The sequence below is a fragment of the Pseudopipra pipra genome, chromosome 1, assembly GCF_036250125.1.
Source record: "Pseudopipra pipra isolate bDixPip1 chromosome 1, bDixPip1.hap1, whole genome shotgun sequence".
In the NCBI taxonomy this organism is placed as follows: Eukaryota; Metazoa; Chordata; class Aves; order Passeriformes; family Pipridae; genus Pseudopipra; species Pseudopipra pipra.
This window is the reverse complement of record NC_087549.1, coordinates 16,134,356-16,147,852: the sequence shown is the minus strand read 5'-3', so window position 1 is coordinate 16,147,852 and position 13,497 is coordinate 16,134,356. Positions and strand designations below refer to the sequence as shown.

The window sequence follows — 13,497 nt, the reverse complement described above, 5'->3', positions numbered from 1 at the left end:
CTACACATTCTTTTCATTTGATGTTCACGTGCTAACACTTAATTTCCTCAATTCTAGGAGAATAACCTCATCAGGGTTCATACTAGACTAACAAAGCCCATTTACCTGTCGAAATTGCCTAAAGAACAAGCTGAAGAATTTAGCTGTATATACTCACCAGCGAAATTCAGACATATCTTTAGAGACCAGTTAGCCATGTGTGAAAAATTGTGTAGCAGATTAGGATGACTTATTTTATTAATGATTGACATAAAATTATTTTCATGTGTTTGAAAATGATCCCTTATTGTACTTTTTACTTTGAATTTAGAATTACAGAAAAATTTAGATCGGAAGGGACCTGTGGAGCTCAAGTAGTTCAACTCACTGTTCAAAGTGGGCTTAAAGTCAGTTAGTCCAGGTTGCTCAAGATTTACATTTTCTCTTTCCATTCTTATAACAAATTCTCTGTGGTCTTTTGTTTGTTTAGGATTTGGGAGGATTGGTTTAGTTTGTTTTGTTGGGTTTTTTTTTAGGTTGGTGTTGGTCTGTTTTTTTTTTAAATACAACTATATAAATAGCTACATAGCTTGGTCTTGAGGACTCTCATAAAAACTGTAAACTCTAATATTTTTATTGGAATAAATGGCATATATATTTAATTTTGCTTGATAGAAGTATTACAAACATCAATGCTGTTTACTGGTGCTTTAATACATTTGCTGCTGCTTGTACTGAAATTCAGTCTCAGTCTTGTTCTGAAATTGCAAATTAACTGATGAGTTATGTCCTACCATTATCAGTATTTCTAATCTCATCAGTGTGAAGGACATAGAGTGATGAGAAGCCCAAAATTCAAAAGGTCAGGAAATTATTAGCTAAAAAAAATTGTAATTGCAATATTAACATTTACTTAATGTTTTATTTATTTTTAGATTTAAGATACCTTTAGATGAGTTCTATGTAGTGTACCGGTAATTTACCATGAGACTTATTTGCTGTGGGGATCCTAAAAAGTTTTTTATTGTTCTTTGATGCCTATCTACCTGGTGTCCTTGATATTCTAAATTAATGATACTCTATAGATGTTTTTTCTTAAGCAATCTTTTGAAAAAAAAACAAACCAAAACATAATAACTCCACTACAATACAATAGCCAATGTATGTCATTGGTTACAGTCATGACAGGTATGAAAGCCAAATTATAATAGTACTCACATCACATAACCAGAAAATTTAAAACAATGAACAAAAGAAGCAATGGCCCCTAAAGAAGTATATATACATATTTTATATGTAGCAAGTCATCAGTGTGTGTATCTAGAAACCTACTCCTTGTTTTATCATTGGCAGTCTTATGAATAATGTCACTAAACCAAGACTAGATTAAAGAATTTATGTTGATACGAAAAGATGCAGAATTATTTACAGAATATTTAGGATTATGGAAATGTATTTTTTATTTGGTTATGAGATTTTTTTTCCTAACAGTAAAACAAAGTAATCAAATGATCATGTCTCCCAAACAGGCATATACATAATTCTTTGATAAGTCAGTATCAATGCAATTTTCCCAACAGCTTGGTCATTAACCAAAAAATACATTAATCCATTGGTAAGTATCAACACTTCAAAACAAGTTGATCTAATGTAAACCAAAACCAATAATTTGAATAAAACTTTAACTTGCATCACACAGTAGATCTTCCTGGTATCTATTTAGCTACTCAATACTTTTAAAGACTTGTGGATATAAACACATATCCAGCAGAAAATAAATACATAGTTACCCCAAGTATTTAATTTTATGAGTGGTACGTATGCACAGCTTAGATGGGTAGGGGATTTTTAAACTGAACACATATATTACTAACATAGCAAACATTACAGCTCCTCATGAAAAACAGACCATTATAAGAGCCATTTGATACCATTTAGCTTTCATGGGTGGGCCTTTTATAACGATCATTATGCTGCACTTAGGATCAGCTTGTTTCCTTAATTTGGTTGCTACACTTAAACTGATAGGAAGAAATGCAGAGGTTTTACTCCCGGCTTAGTAGATGCAAAATTCATCAAAATTTTTAATTAAGAAAAAAATCACATGCAAATATCACTCAGTAAAACACCAAAGATTTTCAGAAAGGAATGTAATGTAATTCACTCAGACAACTGAAATAATACTTGAGTAATAATCATTGGGTACAAGGCATTGACCTCAGAGCTTAAGTCCCATTTGTATGTTAAATTCTACAATGTTAGCTAGAATAGTTTCCACTGCCCTTTAAAATGAAACATAGCAAGCACATCATAACTGCAGCACAGATATGTCAGATAAGCAGCAAAATACCAGTAAGATAATGTACGTGCATAGGCCTGATTGCCACTTCTTCAAGGCAGTCATAACTAAATGTCTGAGTACCCCATACAAGTAAAAAAAAGGTGGAACACATGCAAAACAAGAAGTCATCTCCTTAAACTGGTATCATCTGCATATCAGACATGTTTAAAATTTACATTTCCCATCGAAGCTGAGGGTTTCTTTATCTACAGCAATTTTCCATCTTACTTTCTCTTTGTATATTTCATTCCATTTGTATCAACTTTTTCAAAATTTAAAATATCTAATGGATTTATTCAGGGGACTGTCTATTGCAGTTTTAGACACTCTGAGGTACTTAAAACGTCAGCACAGAGTTGGTAGATATGACATTAGACCAACATGAGATCCATGTACTTTTGGAAAGATGGAGGCCAGGCAGGATCCCTTAGGGATTCTAGATGTGCCTACATCTTATGTTACGCACTTCAATCATTCCTTTATAGCCTACCACTTTGGCAGAAGAAATTTATACTAGGACAGATGGACTTTCTTCTTCTATTTTTGGGTGGGATTTTCATTCACCTGGTCCTAATCTTCTTTCCCTTTTTGATTTGGGAATTGGCTCATTTAGTGTTCCCTGACCTCATAAAGAGATCCTATAAGTAATTGATACTGGCTCATGTAGGTAGAAACCATGGGAGCTAAAAGACAATGTCAACAGAAGTCTGAGAAGAAAACACAATTCCTTCTGTCTCAATTCTTTAAAAAAATAATTTTGAATTGTGACATTCTACTTGAGTATTTGATTGAGGTGATGCAGTTCAGCTACAAAGTATCATGAAACACAGAATAGAGATAAAAATTTGTAAATGAATACACTGCATACTAATAACTATGTTTGCTTTGTTCTTGCTAGTGTCTTACAAGCTTGTCAGGCACTTAACACCCACAACAAATGGACACATTATGTGTGTCCAAGACTACAGACAGTTCTGGGAGTACAGGAAAAGGTTGAGAGATATTTTTATTTATTAGCTTTTCTATGGTAGAAAGATCAGATGTTCATCTTGAAAAACTTGTCTATAGAAATTCTAAAACTCCAGTATTTAAATATGGTGAAAATAAAGATGACATGCCATTTGGAAACGCAACATACATTCAGAATTTAGATATTATTTGCATGTTACATTATGATGCTTTGTAAAGTAGTCTCAGTAACATGAATCTGGCAACGTTTTTCTAATCACCTTGAAGTGTAAGAACGGAGAACAGAAATCGGGATTACCTTGGAGTCAGAGAAAAGGTCGTATGAGATATGTCATTAAATTACTCCAAGTAGACCCAAGACTGCAGAGAAGAAAATCTCCATCATCACCATCATACTTTTCGGCAAAGAATTACTCCTACGGGTTGTTTGCCATAACTACCCTGTGGTGTCACTTTATCCTCCCGAGGAAAACCAAAGCAGTTGAGGATCCAAAAGGACATCAGAAGCATGAGAATATCACCAGAGAAAGTAGATTCTTGGAAGATTCTGTACAATTTTAACTGTATTTTCAATGTTTGTTTTTTTTTTAAATAATTACTTTGAGCGTGAGTGTTAGCAATATTGGAAGCAGATTAGTAATAATAACTCTTATATTCACTGTTATATTTTTATTTGTTAAGAATTCTTGGGAAAATAAGACAGATTTTATTTGATTCCTCAGATGTCTCTAACTACTCAGGATGCAAGCGCAGAAAATTTCCTGATGTACAAATAAAGTGACTAAAGGATGTCTGTTTTCAGGTGAGAGACTAGTTTTGAAGGATGCTCTGTCATATGTATTCTCTGACTCCATCCTTATTTATTTTTTTCAGTAATGGAAGAAGTCAAATGGAGTCTGAAACAAAACTGTCTTATGGATGCAAGAATTTATTAATATTCTGTCCCCATTAATTCAAATATTGATATGTTTGCATCTATATGAAAATCTGTAGCAATATTTTTTGTTTTGTAAATTATTGAAAATGACATAATTATTTTCTTTCAAACATGTAATTTACAGTGTGCCACTCTGTCTCTTCCTCCTGTGAGTTGCTATACTCTGTCACGTGCTGTAGATTCACAAAAAAAAGGCACCTATAGCTGATCTGTTTTCCTTTTTTATTTTAAAAGATTATGACTCCAAGAGTAATTACAATATTTCCATTATAATTTCTTTCACTCTCTTTTTTTAACCATTTTAAAATGACAAATCATCTTAGATTTGTGGTTTTCAAGTTTTTAGAGTCCTGACTGGAAATTTCTGAAGTTTGATCTATCATTTGTTTTCTGCTTTTACCTTGATTCTTGAGATAAATCTTAAACCATATATCAAGTGAAAGTTACCTGCATGCTGGACTTTAAACTCATCAGGCCTTAAGGAAAGACCAGTGCCCAGCTGTGGGATCAAAATAGAGCAATCTTTTCATAAAAAGTTAAAATTATGGAAAGCAATCTCAATTAGTAATACCAAGGTGCTCCTAGATTAATAGTTTACTTGAGATTGTGATGTGGTAAATAAGATGACTGCATTTCCTCACTATCTGTGGATCTGAGATATTTGCTGCTTGACAAAGCATTGATCACTCCTTTAAATATGTAGCTTTTAAAAATATATTTTAACAGCTCTTTGTTTTGCTGTTAGTTTCTTTTTTTTTCAGGTCCACAAAATTCTGGCTTTTCTGAAGTGTGTTAGTGATTTCCAAAGAAAATACAGTTCCTCTAGAAGATTTTAGCTTGGATTGGATAGTATACAAAGAGATTTTAAGTGAATAGTAGTCTTTCACTTCATCACAATAAACTTTTTATTAGCTAGTAGAAATTTTACAGCAGGAAGAGTTGTAGTCTAATTTGAAAAGTGTAAGAAATGTTTGTCGGTAATTTATATAAAATAATGCGGAAATGTAAAATGCAAAACATGACATGTCAACCAATCATAACTTTGACTGCAAAATAAAAGTGTCAAAGCCCATCCATTCTCACTTTTAGTCTGATCTACAAAGAACTGTTTATTCTTAATGTCATAAGGAGAAGATGGATTCTGAAAAAGAATATGCATAATAAGAAAAATGCCAAATATAAAATAAAAGTATGTAAAATGAACTTTTTTATACATTCAATGAGAATCTTCCCCACAGATAAAGCCAAACTTTCTGAAGACAACAGAAATGTTATTCCATAGTTAGCTGTTTACAGGAAGTATTTCTAATTATATTTTCTGTTTTTCTAATATCAATGTAATTTTTCTTTTCCTACCATGATGAAATTTTGGGTTCAGAAACACATATGCAAGTTGATAAACCTCAGAGAATAGAATTCTTGAAATCCACAGTACATAAACAAATGAAGCTGCATCACCAGGGGATTTCTCCCATTAAGGTAATTATAATCCTTCTACCAATTGTTTCATTTGTAATGTCCATTAACTTTGTATCTGCTATTTATGCTGTTATTATTTATCTGGTTTTTAATACTTGGCAAATAAAAACATCCTAAACTTAGTAAGGTGCTCCTGGGGCTTGGTTTTGTTGGATCACATGCTGATGAATTAATTAAAAAAACCCCACAAAAACCAAACAAATAAACAAAAAACCCAAACAAATCCTCAGCAGAAGGCATTGGTTATTTGAATTTTCTAAGATAAAATCATGATCTTCTCACTTAATTTGCTACTGTATTTGTTATGATCAGCATCTAATTGACCAAAATAACAGGGTTCTGCAGTATTTTTTTCTAGACACAATTTTGCCTTTGTCTAATATTCATCAAATATTTGGTTCTGAGGACCCTATTCCCATACTTCTACAATTCACGGCATTTTCTTATTTTGAATACTGAGATATTAAAAAGAAGATGTGATTACTTAACAAAGTATGAATTTTGAATTCTCAGTGTATCCAATCTGACACCCCATATTTTGATTGTCATATATTTAGCTGCCCTCTTACATGGCAATGTAAAATCTAGCATCTGTTTCTCTTCAGTCTGTGCTGTGGTCTTTTTTGCCTATGTCTCTTCCATAATAATTCATCAGACATGTAAGCATCTGTGTTGGTTTTGACTGAGGTGGAGTTAATTCTCTTCACAGTGACTAATATGTTTCATGTTTGTGCTGAAAACAGCACTGATAATACAGGGATGTTTTTGTTACTGCTGAGCAGTGTTTACCCTGAGCCAAGGCCTTCGCTGCCTCCTGTGCTGTCACACTGTGAGGGGAATGGGGGTGAATGTGAAGTTTGGAGGAGACACAGCTGGGATAGCTGACCCCGAATGACCAAAAGGAGGTCCTGTACCATATGGCATCACGCTCATTATACAAAGCTGGGGAAGATGAAGGAAGGGGAGATGTTTGGAGTGATGATGTTTGTCTTCCCGAGTTACTGTTACGTGTGATGGGGCCCTGCTCTCCTGGAGGTGGCTGAACATCCGCCTGCCCATGGGAAGCCGTAAATTCCTTGTTTTGTTTTGCTTGCATGTGCAGCTTTTGCTTTCTCTGTTAATCTGTCTTCGTCTCAACCTATGAGTTTTCATACTTTTACCCTTTTATTTCTCCTCCCCTTCTCCCTGATGGGGGAGTGAGGGAATCGATGTGTGGTGCTTACTTTAGCCAGCTGAGGTTAAACCACAACAGCTTCTCTGATCTCTGAAGACCAAACTGAGCATCTACCAGCAGAAAGTTTCAAAAGCTCTGCAAACTATTAAAGTAGCAGTAGCAGTCAGCCATAAATGGTAGTCAACAGAAAGGCTAGGAAAGTCAAGGAAATATGCTTTCAAAAATTAAATTATATATTTCACTACCAAGATCTTTGATGAAACAAAATGTCTTCTATGTCATTAAATACATTATTTAAATTCACCAGTGCTTTTAAGTATATGAAAGAGTAACGAAATAATTTATTTTAAAACATAAAGTTATGTACCACTGCTAACTATGTATATTTTGCTTTTGAATAACACCATGCACCTTTAAAGTGATCCAGAACATATTAAGCAATGCTTCTGCTCCTTCTTGGAAACTGGATAGTTCATATTTCACACACAAAGGCATACAGGTCATTCAGTTTGAAGCATATCTCATGCTGTTTGATTTCTATATCAAATTCCACAGCCTAATGCTTGAGATGCAGCTCTAACAGTTTTAGCATCTTTTACTCTATCAGTATCCAGTGTAAAGTAGCATGAATGCCACAAGTGAAAGATTTTTTTCACTCCTGTTATTGTTTTCCCATGCAGTTTACCAAAATTGCATTAATCTTCCCAAAAAAATAAATAGGAAATATTTTGTATTGAAAATATGAAAAATACATGTGAAAGTTACTGTAAAAAGATTGTTTGTATATCCAAAAATATTCATTCCACAGCACAAGATAACAGAATAAATCAAGTTGGAAGGGACCTTGGGAGGTGTCTATTCCAACCTCTTGCTCAAACAAAGGAGGGGAAGGTGTGAGGCCAGTCCAGGTTGTTCAGGGATTTATACAATTAAATCTACAAGAAGAGAGATGGCCTAGCCTCTCTGGGCAGTCAGGGCCAATCCTTAACTGTCCATGAGACATACTCTGTCAGCCTCCATCACCTGATCTAAGTAACAGACCTAAGCGACCACAAATACCACAGGAGAGAGGACCGTGCAATTCTAACATGCTTACTCTGATGACACACACCAAAGTCAGAAAGCACTGTTCTCCCAGCAAAGGAACAGGTCCAAAGAATATGATACCAGTATTCAGGTTTGTTTTAAAAGACCTAACCTCTGTAGAGAGACAGTTCTTTTTCACAGCCCTTAATTTAAATATAATCATGGAACATAGAAAGTTTTGGGTTGTGAGGCACCTTTAAGTCCAAGTCCCCTGCAATAAGCAGAGACATGTTCAACCAGATGCAGCTGCTCAGAGTCCCATCCAACCTGACCTTGAATAACTCCAAGGATGGGGCATCTACCACCTCCCTGGGAAACCTGGTCCACTGTTTCACAACCCTCACTGTAAAATATTTCTTCATTATATCTAGCCTGAATCTACCATCTTTTAGTTTAAAACCATTAACCTTTGTCCTATCACTATAGGCCCTACTAAAAAGTCTGTCTATTTTTCCTATAAGCCTCCCTTAAGTACTGAAAGGCCGCAATAAGGTGTCTCTAGAACCGCTAGCAGAAAGGATGGGAAAAAAATCAAATCTCAGAGGACAAAACTAAGGAAATACAGAGGTTGCCAAAGCTGAGAAGCATGATGTTTAATATGTCAATCTGCTAAACTGATGGTGAAAGATAAATTTCACTGTAGAACTCAATGAGTTTTACTCTTTATCATCACAGCAGTGAAAGTAAACTTATTCCCACATTAAAAAAATGCTATAAACCTTTGTTAGTACTATCATTATTTATTTTTTATGCAGATCTTACAAGATCATTTCTACATCAAGCAGATGTACAAAGTGCATCAAGCACTGAATTGGTAGCCAGTTGAAGGAGGTGATTGTCCCACTCTGCACTGGTGTGGCCTCACCTCAAGTACTACGTGCAGTTTGGGTGCCACAATATAACAAAAATATAAAGCTGAGAGTGTCCAAAGGTGGCCTTGAGGGGAAGCCGCCTGAGGAGCAGCTGAGGTCGCTTGGTCTGTTCAGCCTGGAGAAGAGGAGACTGAGGGGAGACCTCATTGCAGTTACAAATTCCTACTGAGGGGAAGAGGAGAGGCAGGCACTGATCTCTTCTCTGTGGTGAGCAGCAATAGGACCCGAGGGAACACAATGATTCTATGATTCCACATTCACACAAAGGCACACTACTTTCCTTATTTTATAGTATACATTTAGGGTGGGGTTTCTGAGTTACTTCTTAAACTTTTATTTCTTGGCTAGATCGAAGAATGGAAAAAAAAAAACAAACTCTCACATTTAAAAAAAAAAAATTAGTACACCTGAATGTTTCTTAGAGTAAAAGAACACTATTTACATCCTAAATATGAATTTAAGTTTCTGAAGATGTGAGAGTCTTATATCTAACCTGATGGATAACATCAACAATATTTCCATGATTATATATTTCTGACTGCTTTATTAACTGCCAGAGTAAAACTAATTTCTTATCAGATTTTCAATGCTCTGGCCTTTTCTCACATCCTTATTCTATGCACCTACCCATGCAACCATGCCTTTCTGAGCTTTGAGCAGAACAGACAATGTCCTAACAGCAAGTTCCAAGAATGTCCAAGGCTAAAAAGTCCAGAAACAATAGTAGCTAACTCAAATGAGGATCAAATAAGCTCCAAAAGAATTCTGGTGGATTTCATCACACAATCACTCATGATGGCAACCAAGTCATTCACTTGATACACACTCACAACGATTAATCAAATTGAAAAGTGTCAAATTAAAACTGGCAAGGTGAAGTTCAATTACCTCGCTGAACTAGTTCTTTAATTAATCCAAAAATTTAAAAGTATTCAGAAATGTAACATGTAACTGACAAGTACATTCAGAGTTAAGCAATATATCACTCATGGAATAGCTAGAGATTTAGGAAGGATATGAAAATCTCGTGATTCAAGAAATCAATTAATATGTAGGCAGTGAGTTAAACTGAAGCTCTGTAATATGCAGATTTCATGCATGCATTGGGTGCAGGTGCCAAGGTTTCAGTAGTGGTGAAGGCTCCGTAAGGAGAGGCCAGAAGTTGCCCTGTGCTGGACAGAGACAGTTCCAGCCAACTCCAGTGGACCCACTGCAGAATGCACCTGAGTCCATCAACAAAATTGGTGGCGTCACTATGAAAACATATTTAAGAAGGGGTAAAATGCTGCACAAGCACTGAGGAAAAAAGTGTGAAAAACAGACCTGTGAACACCAACACCAGAGAAGGACAAGGTGCTCCAGGCAACATAGCAGAGATTCCCCTGCATCCCATGGAGAACTACGCTAGAGCATCTATGCCCTCTCTAGCCACACAAGATCAGATGGATATTGCCTGAAGTTACTGAAGCCCATGGAGGACAGGCTGGACTAGGGAAAAGTGTAAGCAAAAAGAAGCAGCAGAGAGCTAGGCACTAACCACAACTCCACGTTCCCCATCTACTCTGTGCTGCTCAGGGAAGGGGAAGGTAGAGAGATAAATGAAGTTGAGCCTGAGAAGAAAATGGTAGGGATGGAGAGAAGATGTTTTAGTTCATGTCTTTATTTCTCACCATCCTGCTCTCTTTTTAATTGACAATTAATTAAAATAATTTTCCCGAAATTGAGTAATTTTTGCCTGTGATTATGTCCTGGTTTAGGCTAGAACAGAGCTAATTAATTCTATCCCAGTTGAAACCAAGAAAGTTATTCGGTAAGTGATCTCCTGGACTTATCCTGACCCAGGAATTTTTCCATCTTATTTTCTCTTGTTGTCCTGTTCTTGAAGGGGAGTGATGGAGTGGCTGGTGGGCATCTGGCAGACAGCCAAGGTCAACTCAGTACAACCTTTAATGGTCTTTCTTACATGCCAATTCAGAACAAACATTTTTTAAATCCCAGAAGTGTATTGGAAAGAGATAACACTTCTCTACTGAATAATAGACAATTAAGCTTGAATCTCTTTAGGGTTTAAGTTTTTGTGTGTCCTTGTGTGCATTCATGTGTACATGTTGACAAGTAATTAAAGATGTTGAATTGCAGCTGAGAGTATTGCAAGATTGAACTGCAACATCCTAGTAATTTTCCTTCTGTCATGGTTTGAGAGCTCCAAAATCCAATTCCCTAGTCCAAACCCCCTCCCACATCTCAACCCAGTGTGAGATGGGTTTTCCAGACACCACACGAGACTCAAATGGGGGAAAGGGAATATATTACAATGACTTTACAAATAAATACTTCAATACATTATATACAATCTTAGCTATCTCTACCATGACATAAGTATTTACAATGGATCAAATCTCTTCTCCCCTCCAAATAAAAGTCCAGGAGGGAAGAAGGAAAAGATCCCTTTTCACTCTCAGAGCAGCAGTGTCTCTAGGGCAGCAGGTTCTCTTCTTCTCATGCGGCAGCTGTAGCTGGATCTCTGCCAGTACACACGAGGGGGTATCCAAGCCCCTCGGCCACTTGTCTTCAAGCGAGGGTCTTATCTTCCGTGGGCTGTGTTCTCTCAGACAATGTCCGCGTCACCACATCATACCATGAAGCACGGGGGTCTTCGTGACTGTCTGTATCTTCAGGGGGTTCAAGTCCCCTTTGTGCTCTGTCTCAAGCAGCCGGGGCGGCCAAGGTTACCCTCTCTGCATTCCTTCTCTGAGCTTTTTAGCTCCTCTCTGCAGTGCTGCTGCAGTTTTAGGACTTCCATTCAGTAGGAGTCCATCCTTTCCACTTAGGAAAGGTCACAAAAGGAGTTTGGGGTTTTTGGTTCAGTTTCTTACCCCAACTCTGTCTCTGTTTGAGCTTAGTTTTCTCTCTCTGCTTCTGGCTCTCTCTCGGCTCTCTCAGACAACTCCGTGTCTTTCTTGGCTGCATGTTTGTTGCTGCTTCTTCAGTTATCTCTTGGCTCTTAGCGACAATCTCTGGATGCTGCTTCTGCTGCTGCTCTGTCTCTGCTCACTCACGGTGGAGAAAACTTCTTTAGCTTCTCAGTCACAGACCTCAGTCCAGTTTAACACTGTTTCTGAGTTTCTATGACCCCAGCCAGGGGCTGGGGGGCCGTGGCCCCCCAGAGGGGCTTTTGCCCCTTCAGCTCGTGGCTTCAGAACATGGTTACTTCTTCTACCACAACTACAACTATCTTCTCTTCCATTCTACTTGTAATATGTTTATATTTTGCAGATGCGCTCATTGGGTAAAACCTCAAAACTTCAAGGGTCACCACCCCCTGGGGTTTTACCATTTTATAACTTCAGGGGGAAAACTGTTTCCCCCCACCACAACTCTCAAGGAAGCAGCCACTTACCCACTGAATCAGGAAGAAAGTAAGAAATGTAAAGGTTTCCTTAAAAGCATGCCAATTAAAATATGAATAGGAGTAACTCCTACAATTTTTACATGTATATTCAATCAGTTTAAAATAAGTAAACAGATTTTGTCTTTATAGTCTATAAAACAAAAGAAACTAGATTGAGCAGAAGTGACTGACTGGGTTCAAGTTTTACTCTCACTGAAAATTGTAATAAAAATATGTTATACTTTATTCAACAATTCATTAACAAATTGACATATGATTTATGAACTAATTTATTTTTGTCAAATGACAATTTTTCCCTGTCAAAATGCAAAACTGCTCATGCAATCTATTATTTTATAAAATAATGATCATAGGTCAAGGCTGAACATTTTAAATTGAACAACTGCTTTGAACTAAAAAATAAAGTACTCATCGGGTTCTGGTATCATCATTATATTCTTTATAAAACAAGTTTCTAAAAACTGCCATCATCCATTATTAGCGTGAAACTTTTCTTATACAACTGTTCACTTTTTTTTTAGCATCAGAAATTAAATAGACTTTATAAATTATTATCTTTCCTATAGCAGTCAATTTATTTTAATATATAAAAATATCAAGAAGAACTTCAAATGATAAGAAGAACTAGACATCCCACTACCATACAAATAGTCTTTAAAAATCTCTAGGGTGTGGATTTGCTTCCTTCTTGTGGAGAAAAACTGGTCAGAACAAAACATATCAAAATAATAACTTGGAGAGTACTTGAAAGCATTCTAGGTCCTTAAAGTAACTAGAATGAAAAAAAAAATGAAACAAATAGAACATATTTTTAGCCTCTAGCAGCTGGAACATTGTGACAATATAGTTTATTGTCCTCATCTTCTTAAATCTGGGTAAAAATGTACAGTACATTTTAGCAGATCTTGGAGCTTTCAAAACATCAAAGGAGAGGAACCTGCTCCTTCCAGTTTTCCCAGAGTTCTGACACTGACTTCACACCAGTTCTAGTGATTTGCACACTTCTCTTGATGTGAATTCATTTAACCACTCCGATGAAGAGCTAATGCTTCAAAATAAACCCACATCAATTCAGTCATCAAAGGAAAGCATATCCACAAAATGATATGCCTGAGGAGTGCCAGAGCCAATGGTAAAAAAGTGAAGGATAACACTGCCAAATTCAGAGGAACATGGGAGACGGATTTGCTTCTGTGAGTGACAACAAGCTTTTAGATGAGTTGGACTATCTTTTGTAACTTTGCCTTA

General features: G+C 36.3%; 1 protein-coding gene across 4 annotated transcripts in view; it reads right to left on the bottom strand.

The window, feature by feature from the left end:
- Positions 1 to 13,497, bottom strand: part of CSMD3 (CUB and Sushi multiple domains 3) — a 605,903-nt gene that overhangs the window by 501,086 nt on the left and 91,320 nt on the right. The window lies entirely within an intron of this gene.